Source organism: Montipora capricornis, chromosome 6 (assembly GCF_036669925.1).
Source record: "Montipora capricornis isolate CH-2021 chromosome 6, ASM3666992v2, whole genome shotgun sequence".
Lineage (NCBI taxonomy): Eukaryota > Metazoa > Cnidaria > Anthozoa > Scleractinia > Acroporidae > Montipora > Montipora capricornis.
In genome coordinates this window covers 28,272,891-28,286,479 of record NC_090888.1, presented here as the reverse complement: position 1 = coordinate 28,286,479, position 13,589 = coordinate 28,272,891, and the positions used below count along the sequence as shown (strand labels likewise).

General features: G+C 41.6%; 1 protein-coding gene and 1 pseudogene across 8 annotated transcripts in view; one reads left to right on the top strand and one right to left on the bottom strand.

Moving 5' to 3' along the window:
- The window catches only part of LOC138051909 (uncharacterized), a 121,229-nt gene that overhangs the window by 56,790 nt on the left and 50,850 nt on the right, over positions 1 to 13,589 (top strand). The gene's annotated exons all lie outside the window — the stretch shown is intronic.
- LOC138050969 (uncharacterized) lies at positions 4,728 to 6,087 on the bottom strand (annotated as a pseudogene).

Genomic DNA, 13,589 nt, shown 5'->3' with positions numbered 1-13,589 from the left:
CCGAACATTTCACGTGGCGAATGGAATAGCTTCTCCTTGCCAGTAAATATCTTGAGCAAGAGCCGGTAACGTTAATTTGATTTAGTAACGTACCATATTTTGGCTGGCCAAACCATCCCTCTTCAGGTAGAGTGAGAGTTTATTATTGTTCACGGTTGCTTGCCTGAAAACTCTAAGGGTGCGTTCGATTTCAATTGACCCTATTCCGGAATAAGAATACGTCAGTGGAGTGATCTAAAACGGCATGTCTGGTGTTTTGAAGCAACAAGGATAATAAAGATGTGTTTAAAATGGCATTTTAGCAAGTATTTGACAATTTTACTGTGGATCTTCGTAGAAACGAAGGATTTCTAACCTAAACTCCATGTATTCCTATTCGGAATACGGTCAATCGAATGTACCCTAAGCCAGTCACCCTTGCAATTTCTAGCCAAGGAAATTTAAGCGTTAGCTGTGCGTGAGTAGGAATAGAACAATAGAAGAAAGTGTTGCGGTTGTAGAAATTTTCGAGAACACCAGGTCAACTTCGTGAGGTATACCGTAACTTCTCGAATTCTGGACAATTACTGTTCCATTCGATTCCTTTCCTGGAATTTCCGGAAGTTTTGATTAAATGGACAGCTTAGTAATACTTAGTAATAGAGTACATCTCCAGGGCACCACAATGGCCGCGGTTTCTTTGTTTGGGGTCGCCAATCACTGCGACCGTAGCATATAATCTCGTTCCCAGGGCTTCTCTCCTATTGAGAGTTAGTCGAGAGCCCACAGTCCTGGAAACAATGTTGCGCCGTGATGTCACGTGACAACCACCCGGTTAAGAATAGAATGGCTGATTTTAATGAGTTTTTCCAAATAAATTCAATGATTTGGGCATTTCCTATATGAAATGCTCATTTTATCTTGTTTCCAGAGCTGTTCAGAGTTTTACTGATCATTGTGATTTTATTTAACCGGATTGTCGAAAAAAAGAGCTGATTAATATAAAGCTGCCGCATTGATTTTTTTACTTTTGTGATGGTTAGAAAACAATCAAATTAGTTTTTAACTACCAGTGACAGATGTTTGTAGTAATCAAATAGTCGGAAGGTAATTTAGTGACCGTCCTGTTGGGTCGCGGGTCGCGACTTCAATACACTTTTGGCGGGAATTGAATACACAGGGTCAGGACTCCCCTTAAGGTCGATTAGCCTTAGCTTCTGCTTAAGGGCGCCTAACAACTCACAGTTGAAAGATTTAGATCGTTTTCAGGAAAAATTAGTCCGAAATTTTCGTTTTTACAAATATAAATTTCTTTGATTCGAACTAATTTTTTGCGTTTGAACTGCAGCGATCGAACAACGGGTCTCAAACTAAGGGAAGAGGTAAAAAAAAAAAACTTTCCTCGTTTTTAATACGACAGGAGAAACCTTTTGTTTGCCGTTTGGCACAAAGGCGAAAGCGAAAATTATTTAGTGGCACAGGGAGAAATTTGAAGGAGCAACTAAAGCTGCTTAACAGGGCTAAAATCAGGTCTGTTTCAACCTCTTGAGTGCTTCATTTACTGGTAATTAAACAAATGTTTAACTCAATCGATGGAAGGAAGGGAAGTGGGTAGAGGCGGCTCCCACAATTTGAGCAAAGCGTGACTACAACTTCTCGGTTTCGCCATCTTCAACATTCTTGGCTAAAATTCTCGTACTCAGTGACTCAGTTTTGGTAGAAAAGCAGCGGGAAAAACAACAAGCCGCTCTAAAGCCATCGCAACCAAAGTCAAATGCGAGTCAACGCGTGTTAAGAAAACGGTAGCTAGTGAGGAAATCGAGGGGATAACAGTAAATAAGGTATATGGGCGTATTTATGGACCGAGATGAATATCCAGCCATCTAGACCGAACAAGCTTGGTCAATAAAGGATTTATTATAAGACTTAAAACACCAAAAAATGATCTTTGATCCCGAGCGGGCAAGATAGCTCCATCTTGCCCGCTCGGGTAGCCAATCACAGTGCGAGATTTGGTTCATCTTGCCCTGCAAGGGCCCCCCACCCAAAGCCACTGCATTGAAACCAGAAATGCTGAACAACATACTTTATATATTTCTGCCATGATAACCTGGGCCACTTGGGCCCCTGCTTAATGGTTAAAAAGTGCCGTACTTCAAGTAAGCGTCCAATGTTCAAAGTTCAACTATTAACCACATCGGGATAAAGTACAATAGGAAAGTAACAGCACCAACTCATAATGGTCAGAATCAAAACAAAACTACTTCCAGTTATGTATTAAACAAACTATACCCCTGCTATATCATGGTTACCCTCGGACATTACATAGTGTTTGACCCTTAACCCCTTTTTAAGGTCCAATCCAAATTACGTAACACCATAACTAACTCATCACTTATTGCTTGGACCCTCTGGCCTCTGCTCAAAAGGTCCAACTAAGGTATCAAAACATTAAGTAAAGGACCACAACTAACGCTCCTACTCAAAACTGCGAGTGTTACCCGAAGGTCTTTGCAAGTGGGGCCTGCTGCCCGTCAGGAAAAAACCCTTGTTATAGGGGGAAACCTGATCCCTCCCGAATGCAGAGCCAGGCACATAACACCCTGAGGGAGGAGGGTGATCCTAAAGACTTAAACCACCTAGTAGACCTTTGGCCCCTGCTCAAAAGGTCATTCGATTAAGTACTACAACCTGTCACAAAAATAACTGCCTTGTATGATAAAGATTGGCCCCTGCGCAAGGGGTTAATGTCTACAGTATTGGTGCATCCTCAGTCAATTAGTTATTCTGGCTACTGTTTATTTTAATACAGGTTCACACACTTGGCCCCTGCTCAAAATGTGCTGAACTTTTAGCTTAATTAAAACAGGTACTATAAGATGTGAGACCACTGGGCACAAGGAGAAAGGCGATCCTTGTTAAATCATGACTATGTCCCTAGGGTGGGTATACGAATGTATCTGAGAAATGCATTGGAATTCCATCTACCGAATACTCTTATCTGAGAGTCAGACATGCCTTTTGCTGCCGCCCACGAGGCCGCCCCGATGCGAAAGCTGTGCGTTCTATATCTATCTTCATCAAGGTTGCATTATTGTAAAACGTCTTTGAGAGACCGGGTAAAATAAGATCTAGAAATAACGGCCCCATCAGCCCAGCAAAAGAGTGGGCCCGGGGCACTTCCCCGAAATGTAACATAGTCTAGCATCAGAGACACGGGACAAATAGGATGCTCTCTATACATAATCAACTCAACCGGTTTTGTGGGATCACTGTGCTTATAGTATTTCAAAACTAATTTGACGGCCACAATGTTGTTGAGTTCGTCTCGTAGAAAGAAAAATTGGTCGATGGTTATGACATTTTTGGCATGCTGACCAGTCCCCCCAGTAATTTCTCCAACCCTTAAGGCTGCAAAGAAGGCAAGGGCATACATTGCCTTTATCAGCTTTCGCTGGTAAGTCACAGATAACACGTCATCACATGCTGTTATAATGCGTTCCAATATTGACAGTGTAATTGGGAGCCTAGTGTCTTGGGATGGATATAACTTACTATACCCCAGCAGAGCGAGTTTCACAATTTCAGATTTTGTGGGGTCTGGCCAGCCAGCTAACCGATGAGGAAAACTCAGAGCCGATATATAGGTCATAACCGTAGACCCTGCATAGTTTTTCTCTGCCAAGAATGCCAGAAACAGAGCTAAGTTGTCACTAGAGAGGGGAAAGATCGAAGTTGATGCTGGCAATATCCGGCCTCAAATGTTCAGGTAGGGGAGTCTGGACCCGATCCATCACGTGATACATGCCCTTGAATTTGTTGACCTGTAACCGAAACAAACTATCAGCGAGCCAATTCTGAACACCCGGTATGTGTTTTGCCCTGAATAGAATGTTATTCCGTAAACAAATGAGCACCAGTTTTCTAATCAGTGAAAGCAAGTATGGGTCTCGTGATGTCTGCTTGTTAATAACATGAACAACACTCTCATTATCTGTCATGAATAAAACTTTCTTATTCCGTAGCTCGTGACACCACATGCTTAATCCGGCAACAATCGGAGAAAACTCGAGAGAAGAAATATCCCTCTCATTTTTCCAATTTGTTGGCCATTCACCATATGCCCAGTGGCTCCCAAAGACTATGCCATAACCTTTTGATTTTGCTGCATCGGTATAAAATCGCAGCTGACCTGAAGTTGTCCAAGCTTCCTCTAAGAAAAACGACTTGCCATTAAAAGATTGTAAAAACATTTCCCAGCTTTGCAAATCCTGCCTTACTTCTTTTGTAACCCGAATGAAATGATGGGGGTGTTTTTTGCCAATTGTCAAGTTAATCATCCGCCGCAGAAATACTCTACCGGGGACAACCACTGAACAGGCAAAATTCAAGGAACCAATCAGGGATTGCAAATCCCGAAGTGTGATCTTATTCCGACTCCGAGCCTTCTCAATACCTTCTATGCATTTGTCAACCTTTTCTTGAGGAAGCCTGGCTTCGAATTTGAGGCAATCCAATTCAATGCCTGCAAATGTGAGTACTGAGGAAGGGCCCTGAGTTTTTTCGGCAGCCATGGGAACCCCTATGTCTTCACAAAACAGTAAAAACCTTTGAAGTTTAGCCTGGCAAGCTTGTGCGGACTCTCCGATTATAAGGAAATCATCTAAAATGTGTAAAATGTGGGGAATACCGAGCTTATTGCGAGCTATTCACTCCATTGCTGTGCTCAAAAGTTCAAAGGTTTTACATTAACTAGAGCAACCCATCGGAAGACAACGGTCGTAATACCATTGGCCCTTCCATTGCAAACCTAATAAGGGATGGTCAGAAGGATGTACTGGTATTATTCTAAATGCACTCCTCACATCAGTCTTGGCTAACACACAGTTTCGACCTAAAACTGTTATGAAATTGATAGCATCATCCACTGTAGCATATTTTACTGTGGAAAATTCTGGTGGAATGAATGTATTGACTGAATCTCCATAAGGAAAGGATAAATGATGAATCAGTCGAAATTCACCATGGGCTTTTTTCGGTATCACCCCCAAAGGTGATACACGCAAGTTGCTAAAGGGTGGATAAGTAAAGGGGCCTAGTATACGCCCACTTTGCCTTTCCTTAATCAGCTTGCTGTCCACCACCTTTGGGTGTTGCAATGCTGACATCAAATTCTTTGCACTAAAGGCCTTAGAGGGGCCCTGAAAGTGTAACCTAAATCCAAATGTGAAACCGTCGATCAAATTTTTTTGAAGTTTGTTCTCATAACCTGTAAGATACATGGCTAGTCTGTTAACCCTGACTGGTGTGGGAAGCGAAGTGGGTAGAGGTGTAGTTGCTTGACAACCCTGGTTTGGAGAAAGGGCGTTGTCCCGCTCGTTTCTGGTTTTGCTGGCAGCGGGAAACGGGGTGATTAAGGCCGCATTTAAAGCACTGGTGTTTGAAGTCACACCCCGTGCAGTTGCCCCCCTTGTGGAAAGTCCAGCAAAACCCCTTTGGAAAAAACTGCCCACTTTGCTTAGTGGTTGACTTGGACGAATGAGGCTGTTTGATTTTGGGGACACTGGCCCTCAGCCACAGCTCGCTGTGGATTTGGTCCCAAGGAATTAGCTCTTTTTGTCTGAGCATAAGGAAATTTTCGTCATAAAATTTCCAGTTGGCCCCCCGTTCCGCGAGGTCTCTCACTGTAGTCCCATATTTCATTAATTGGGCTGTTTCTGAAGAGAAACGCTCGGAGTAAACAGCCACGAATGCTTGAAAAGCAGCCGTCCATTGTTCAATAGTATGAATGGGCTGTTTTTTAATACTTTGCTCTAAGGAAAAGGTAGGCTGACCTCCCTTCCTATTTTGGACCTTAAAAGTATACTGATCATCATCACTAGTGCTGTTATGAAAGATAACAGCAAAATCTACATACTCATTACCCCAGATCTGTTTTTTAACCTTATCCGAGATCCTGTTTGACAAAGGAACAGCTACAGATACAAATGTGTTCTTACTAGTTGTAGGCTGCGTCGTTCCTTCGATCAGGTTGGACGTCACTTGTTGAATTGTAGCTTGTGCGGGCGTCTGGGTCAGCACCGATCCATCTTGTTGGCGGCTGCCCATATTATTGTTCTGGGGTGGGTCTGGGATAAACTGTATGTCCGGCTGGCTTGCAGCTTGGGGATAGTTCACAATGATACCCGCCTCTTGTAAGCTCTTCTGGACTGCCGCGGCGATAGTCGTCCCCAAATTTGCCAACCAGTCAGCACTTACACTTCACGCACCTTGTGCTGTTGGTGGATTCGCCTCGGTTGAGCTCTGCAAATTCTCTCGTGCAGCTGAGTGCGCCGTTAGTTGACTCGGGTGAGGATTATTTTCCGCCACCCGTCTCCTTTGGGCAGCTCTTGTCGCATAGCTTGCCTTCCTTTTTGGTGGCATACTCGTCTGTTAACAGAGGTTAGCATTATTTAGTGTAGGTCCCTCGTGATCTGTTATAATCCTACAAGGATAACAACCCAAGAAAGTTCTGACTTTGGGCGGAATATGTTTTCCTCCCAACAGCCGGAAAACCCCATCCAATAGGAAAATACTGTCTGTCTACTGTTGACTTTTATTATTATCCCTGCGGCACGGCAATTGCATGATTGGCTCGAGGCAAGCAGCCCCTGCCGAAAGGTTATCATGCCAGGCACCGCAACCGTTAATGAACAATACATATTGAGACACCATCTCACAGTACACAGTACCACGGGAGATAAAGGGGGTAACACAGCCTCTTAAAAGCTATAACCTTTGAGACACAGTCTCTCGGTACACAGTACCACGGGAGATAAAAAGGGGGGGAGGGACCAATAACCTTCTGAGACACGGTCTCACGGTACACAGTACCACGGGAGATAAGTGGTAGGGGGGGGGTAACCCTTCCCCTAAACCAAACAATAACACTCTGGGACAATAAACATTAACTCTTGCCCCTTAAAAATGGAAAACTGCTCGGAGAGCTCGAGTTGTGGAAAAGAGGACAGTAACCTGGCCTCATTCTCTTAAGTATTGGATGATCTAAGTCCCGGATGACCCCTAACCACTTGCTGGGAGACTGGCACTAACAAGCAGCATAAAATCATTTATTCCCCTGTTGGGGTGAATAAATTTCCTTTATACTGGTTTAATTTCAAGGAGTAAGAAGCTTGTTTCTGTCTTTGGAAAAATCATCCGAAGGAAGATGAGGAAAGAAATTTCTGTCCTAAGATATGGCAAAATGATTACGCCTTATATAAATCAGTAGAATGCTGTTGGATGCTTGGTGCTGTTTACCGAGAGATCAATAAAGTACGTGCAGTTACATTGCATGCAACAGATTAAGGAAATGTGTGTTGTCTGCGCTGCCTCATTTTGCACGCAAATTTACGCAAAATTTTGTGAGTACTAATATGCTTAGCAGATTGCCAAGCTACTTCAATAAATCATTTGCGAGCAGACTTCAGAGCTCGCACGATTACTGCATTTTGTAGTGGTTCTAGGCTACAGGTGGAGATATCAACTGTCAGGTCATATGCATCATTTTTTCAAGACCTCCTTTCTTGCCATTTGTTTCGCTGTTGTTGGATTAACCTTTTCAGCAGCTCGAGTAGTGCTATACTGGAATACCTCCTCAACATATCAATTGACTGGTGATGATAAGTATTCATACCTGCTTATATAAATTTGAGTGTAAAAACACCAGTAAATTTAGTAATTATTGAAACTTTGCCTCATATGAAGGGTCCTTTTAGAATTCAATTTTGCTTTGAAAATTTTTTAATGAGGAAAAGGATTTGTCAATGTGCTGCATGTTTTTAGAAAGATAAAGTCTTTGCTGAAAAGACACATTTTACACATATGATTTTCATACATTTGTGCTGATCAAAGACTGGGTGTTTAGTGTGTGCATGTGTCCACCTAGAATCCTTTTACGTCGTCTGTAGGCAGTGATAATATTAAATAAATTTCTTCCCAAAATCCGCGATCTCTGCCCACACTAGTACTTCTCAAAAATTACCACCACATTTTGGCCGAAAAGTACACTTTTATGTCATTGAGATTTGTTTCAGTTGTTTCTATGTGTTTGTGCATTACTGCAGTCTATAATAATTAATAATGTTAGTATTTGTTTACACCATCGGCTGTTGCATTGCCAGCTATGGTGGATGTCTCTCCTCTTATTGGAGTTATTATGTGTTTAAGTTGTTTTCAATATGTCTGCCAGTTCACGTGTACTTCGCAGCACATGGGGTATTGCAAATGTTTCTGGCGGCATTTTGTATACTGTTTGCCATGCTTACCCCGCTGGGCTCATGTTTCGCGGTGTTATGAGTTAGTATTGGCTGTCTGGTCTTGTGTCTATGTTCCGCGCTTTATTCACAGCCACGTTTGACTTTTGGATACTAAAATTTTTGCCAGTGTCTTTTAGTGCTTGTTTGTTCTTGATTATGATGCCACCCAAGCGTCCGGCGCCTCAGCTGTCACATCGCCACACCAGACCATGTCTTTCGTCCATTGAATTTGTTCGGGATGCCATCCCTTTATCACACCAAGTCCCTTCAGGCCTTTCAGGACTGTTATTCGGCCATTCAGGCAGCAGCGCTTGGATCCTGCGTGATTTTTTTTTTCGGGGTTTATTTCATACTGAGATGTTACGCACTGAGTCTACCTCGGATTACCAAAGTTTCTGCCAATGCAAGAACAACCAGGCTTTATTAACATTAAAAGAACATAAATTTTATATATGGTGGATGCATGGTGTGTGCCATTCGCCATGATTTTAAAATGATACTTTTTTACCTGCGAGTGTTGTTTGCCTCTCTCTTCAGAGTTTGTGTGACTGCAGAATCCTAGAGGACTATGTTCCCTTCTTTTCCCCACAGGAGTTTTTGGGGAATTTTCCTAGCAGACAGTCATACTAATCACTCCCCTTTATGCAGTGTGCAACAAGAACATTGAAGCACTTTTGAACAAAACCAATTGATTCATCCTGGACAAGCTGCCTCTCAGTGACTAACATTATACATATTTTTCTCTGCTATAGAAACACATAGGAGTATGGACCTGGCGGCCAGGCTACTCTGTACATCATGTTCCGCGAAATTCAAAAGTGAATCTTGGCTGTACAAATATGCTGCTTTTTCATGTTGCATTTTTACCACTATTCGCTATTTTCTATTTTTTCGTAATAAAACACGTTACAGCATGTCTACATGAACAGGGGCCATGACATCATGTTCATTTAAATTTCATAATATTAAAGAAATGGTAAACGTGCAGCGTACAACAATCGAGTTATGAACGCATGCGGGAGGTTGCTAAGCACAAGAGAAGCGTAAGAGTCGCACGAGGCGATAGCCGAGTGCGACTCTAGCTTCTTGAGTGCTTAGCAAACCTCCCAAGTGCGTCCATAACTCGATAGTTGCACGCTGCACGCTGCACGCTTACCATTTCTTTTATAACATAATCGTGAACACCACTCCTGCGTGTTTCGCTTGTATTTGCATCAATCAAGTTTGGTCAACAACGATGTCCACACAACTTTTCTTTTTAAAGACAACTTTGAATTAACAAGACAAAATGATGAACAAACAGCTTTCCCAGTCAAAAATTTATTGGAATCAACAATAATTTGCTCTTAGGAGAGAAAACATTTCGATTTTCTTGCGAGCGTCGACACAAAACGCTGTCTTTGCACATGCTTCGCTTCTGTTGAAAGCGATCAAGCTATCGCAAACAGCACGACTTTTCCAATTCAAAAAAAACGATGTTACACTATTTCAACTCAAATGGCCGATGAAATAAATCTCAAAAAGAAAATCGACATTCCAAAACACCATTTACCTTCCTGTAGCATCTTCCGTGGTCTCATAAAATCCATTTCAATTCCGCGATTCGGCTTGAATATTTAAGCAGAGTTTAGATCGGGTTTTGGAAATCAAAAGCAGTACAAACACGAAACGCTCTTTCGTCGCTTTAAGACCTTCAATCCTCCTTTTCCGCTGCTGATTAATCTTTAGGGCTATATCTTTCTATTTTGAGCTCTGTAGAGGTTCACCCCTATTTTAAGAGGAGGAAAATATGTCTTGGAAAATTAGGACTAGGGAACTTAAGCAATTATACATTTAGCCAAGCCTAAAAGCCGAGCTCCCTGGTTATTAATTCTTACTGCCTGCCTGTAGGGTTAGTGAAAATAAAAGGTTTTCGAATTGTCCGCGTTTTGGTGTTTCCGGCTACTGCTTAATTATATTAAATCATTTTCTTTGCTTTGTTCTGTAGAAAATTTCATTGCCCAATTAGTGATTTCCACAGTAAATTTCACGCAAAAACCCGATATCTCATGAAACACGAAGCGATGATTGCGATCTCGGTTTTTCAAGCAAAATTTACTTTGGAATTCATCAGTTTGGCAATTAATTTTTCTTTAATCACATGAGTTTTAAAAGAAATTAAAACAAGCACATCCTCAGAGGGCGAGTGGAAAAACAAAAAAAGCCATTTCAGAGTTAACTGTCAATATCCAGCGAATAGGAAGCACGCTAAAATTAGAAACCTTCAGGAAACTTTGTTAGTTTAAGGTCAAAAAAGAGTTTTACTGATGTACTTTATTCCACTTCATCTCTGAAAAAGATATCATTCACATTTTGCGGTATTTCATTGAAACACGCCAGCTTGGCTTACAACAAGAATCGGCAAAATACGGCAATGCAACCAAGAAAGGAAAAACTTCAAACAAGATCCGCTCCAACAAATTACCTGTAGGAGCTTTAAACAAACTTCTGAAAACACAAGCTGGTGATATTTCTCCCTAATGTTACGAGAAGTCATTGTGATTACGTGTTTATCACATGTGTCTGTCACAGTCGAGCCACATCGAAAAACAGTTGGGCAAACGATTAAAGAAAGCGCTTGTTCTCTATGTCCAAAAGAGTACAGATAATTGTTATTTAATCCCAGTTGAGAATAAAAATTAGAGTTTCATTTCTGAACAAAGGAAGAACCGATTGATTAAACCACTTTTTAAAAATACGCTTCCGTAAAAATAAGCTGTTTAGTGCCCAAGAAAATAATTTGTTGTGTAACTTCTTCCACTAAGTTTGAGCTAATTACTGGTATTCTATATTGTTATCGTTCTCGTTCTCTTTCTCTCTTCTTTCGTTTCTGTTTTAGTCATAGGTCATATGCCAAAAATTGCAATGCAGAGAAAAAAGCAGCTCTGAGCAAATTAAAAATAAACACTCAGGTGTAAGTTTATATCCCTCCGATGCTTGACTTGAATAACTACGTAGCTAGTGTGGACCCCAGTTATCATGAAATTATGTCAAACTGGATTAATTAAACTAGCGAAAAATGCAGATAGAAACTATATTCCAAACTGTTTTCCACACGAACACGAAAAGCGTTGACTGTTAAGAGTTTCAGTTGACGTAGTATGGCCGTGTAGCCGCGTCTAGCCACAGAAAGCGCGCGAAAAATGAAGCCACTTTTATGGTTAGGTGCGTTAAACATGGTTGAGCTTGCGATCCAATCGTAGACCAGTACCTGGCCTCGGTTGTTTAAAAGATGGATAACGTTATCCACCGGATAAATCACTATCCAGCGGATAAGCATCAGCAAAACCAATTGAGTTATCCAGTGGATAACGCTATCCACTCTTCGAACAACCTGTTTCTTGAAAGTCCCGAGAACTTTTCGGGCCCGAAAAGCGAGTCGTCAAACTGCAATCTGCTTGTTATTAAAAGCTGATAATTCAACATTTTTTTAATGAAACAAAAACAAAGAGGATTGCGAAGTTTGTTGGCTTGGAACCTCGGCGTTGCGAAGATATAAAGGAAATTGTGGCACCCGAAATAGGCCCGAAAACTTTCGGGACTTTTGAGAAACAGGCCACTGGTCGGCAGTCAACTTTAAAGAATCAGCTAACTTCGATGAGCTCTAAACTTGAGCCCGCGATATGGTCACTTGATACTGGTCAGCGGATACCTTGTTTTGACAGATGCCAATTGACCATAACATGGATGTCCCATATTAAAGATGTATGCTGTAAACTAGCGTGATACTGGTCACATTGGCATACATGGACGGGTGGACGCACGAACGGTCGATGACGTTATAGCTATAAAACCAAAATTTCTCGCAACGATAGGTTACCCTATTTTCTTAACTATGGTGCTCCGTGCGCTAGGGCCTTCGGCGCGCGCGGAGCTCCCGCTAGTAATTTATTTAGTTAAGAATAGTGAGAATAAATTTCTGTTTGCGCGGAGATAGTCATCCAATCGGCTTACTTCTGACAAGCTGCCTCTTTCTTTGTCATTGCATTTATTTGCATGTCGTGATAACATACATCAGTAAGGATTTGGCAGCCTGGCTGCCCGTAACAAATCATTGGCTTTATCAACACATGCAGCTTCCTTCGTGGTTCATTACATCTAGCATTAAGTCTTCAGACTATGTGAGCAACGGCCATGTAGTCATCTTCGGTTTAAATTTCGTAATTCATTTATTTAGGTATGTGTACAATCAATTTTTGCTTGTGTGGGCTCACTTACATGTATCTTCCCTTAAGTTGTCAGTAATACTATTTACATAGAAGTGTTATTTTTAGGTATAGTATTTACGTACTGGGTCAACTGTGACGAAGGCCTTGTTTGGCCTTAATACGACTCTCTTCTTGTCAAGATCACATAAAACTTTTGGCACCCATCAGTAAGTACACTTGCATTCTTTTTCATCTAGCAATAGGCTCTTTGTTTGAAGTCGGTCACATGAGTAATAAGTGGGAAACTTTTAGAAATATATCTTATTTGACTTAGTCAACATAAAATTTTTATACCTATACCATTCTCCCCCCTGACCGGCTCTGAGCGTGTATCAACGGACGGTGACCATCCGATAGTCGTCACTGAGCAATCTGTCGCACGCAAGCTGTGAGAGATCAGCACAGCTCGTGCCGGCCGTCCTGACAATCTCCCGAACTGGGCGTTGATATAAAAGAATTCGCAGAGATTTTGGCAGCTCCTATTGCAGACATACTCAACACCTCCTTCTCTGAATGTAAAGTCCCTCGCCGGTGGAAGCTTGCCGATGTCCCCGCCCTCCCCCCCCACCCCTTCCTTACTCAAGGCACCAACCATTTGTGATTTCAGCAAAGATCTCAGACCTATCTCGCTTATTTATACGTTGTGTAAAGAGAGGGGAGCTTCGTGATTGATCAGGCTCTGAAGTGCGCTGAGAGAAGCAAGGATTCCAACACTTTATGATAGGAGAGAGAAACTTTCATGTGATCTTTTCAAAGACATATTGCATAAGAAGGACCATAAGTTGGCAAGTCTCCTTCCACCCAGACATTTAAAATCAAGAAGGACATTTAACACTCCTGTATGTAAAACAGATCGGTTTGAGAAATATTCCATGGTCAGCCATAGTCTTAAAATGTAGACCATTATTGTTCAGATTTTTTATTGTACTTGTAAGTTTTATCTTCAATTGTTAACAGTTTTTTGTGTTTAATAGAATTATAATGTATTATAGTTTATTATCTATTATCGCGCAATTCGGTCTTCGGACTGTGAGGTGATTTTATCTAATAAACGATTTATCTATCT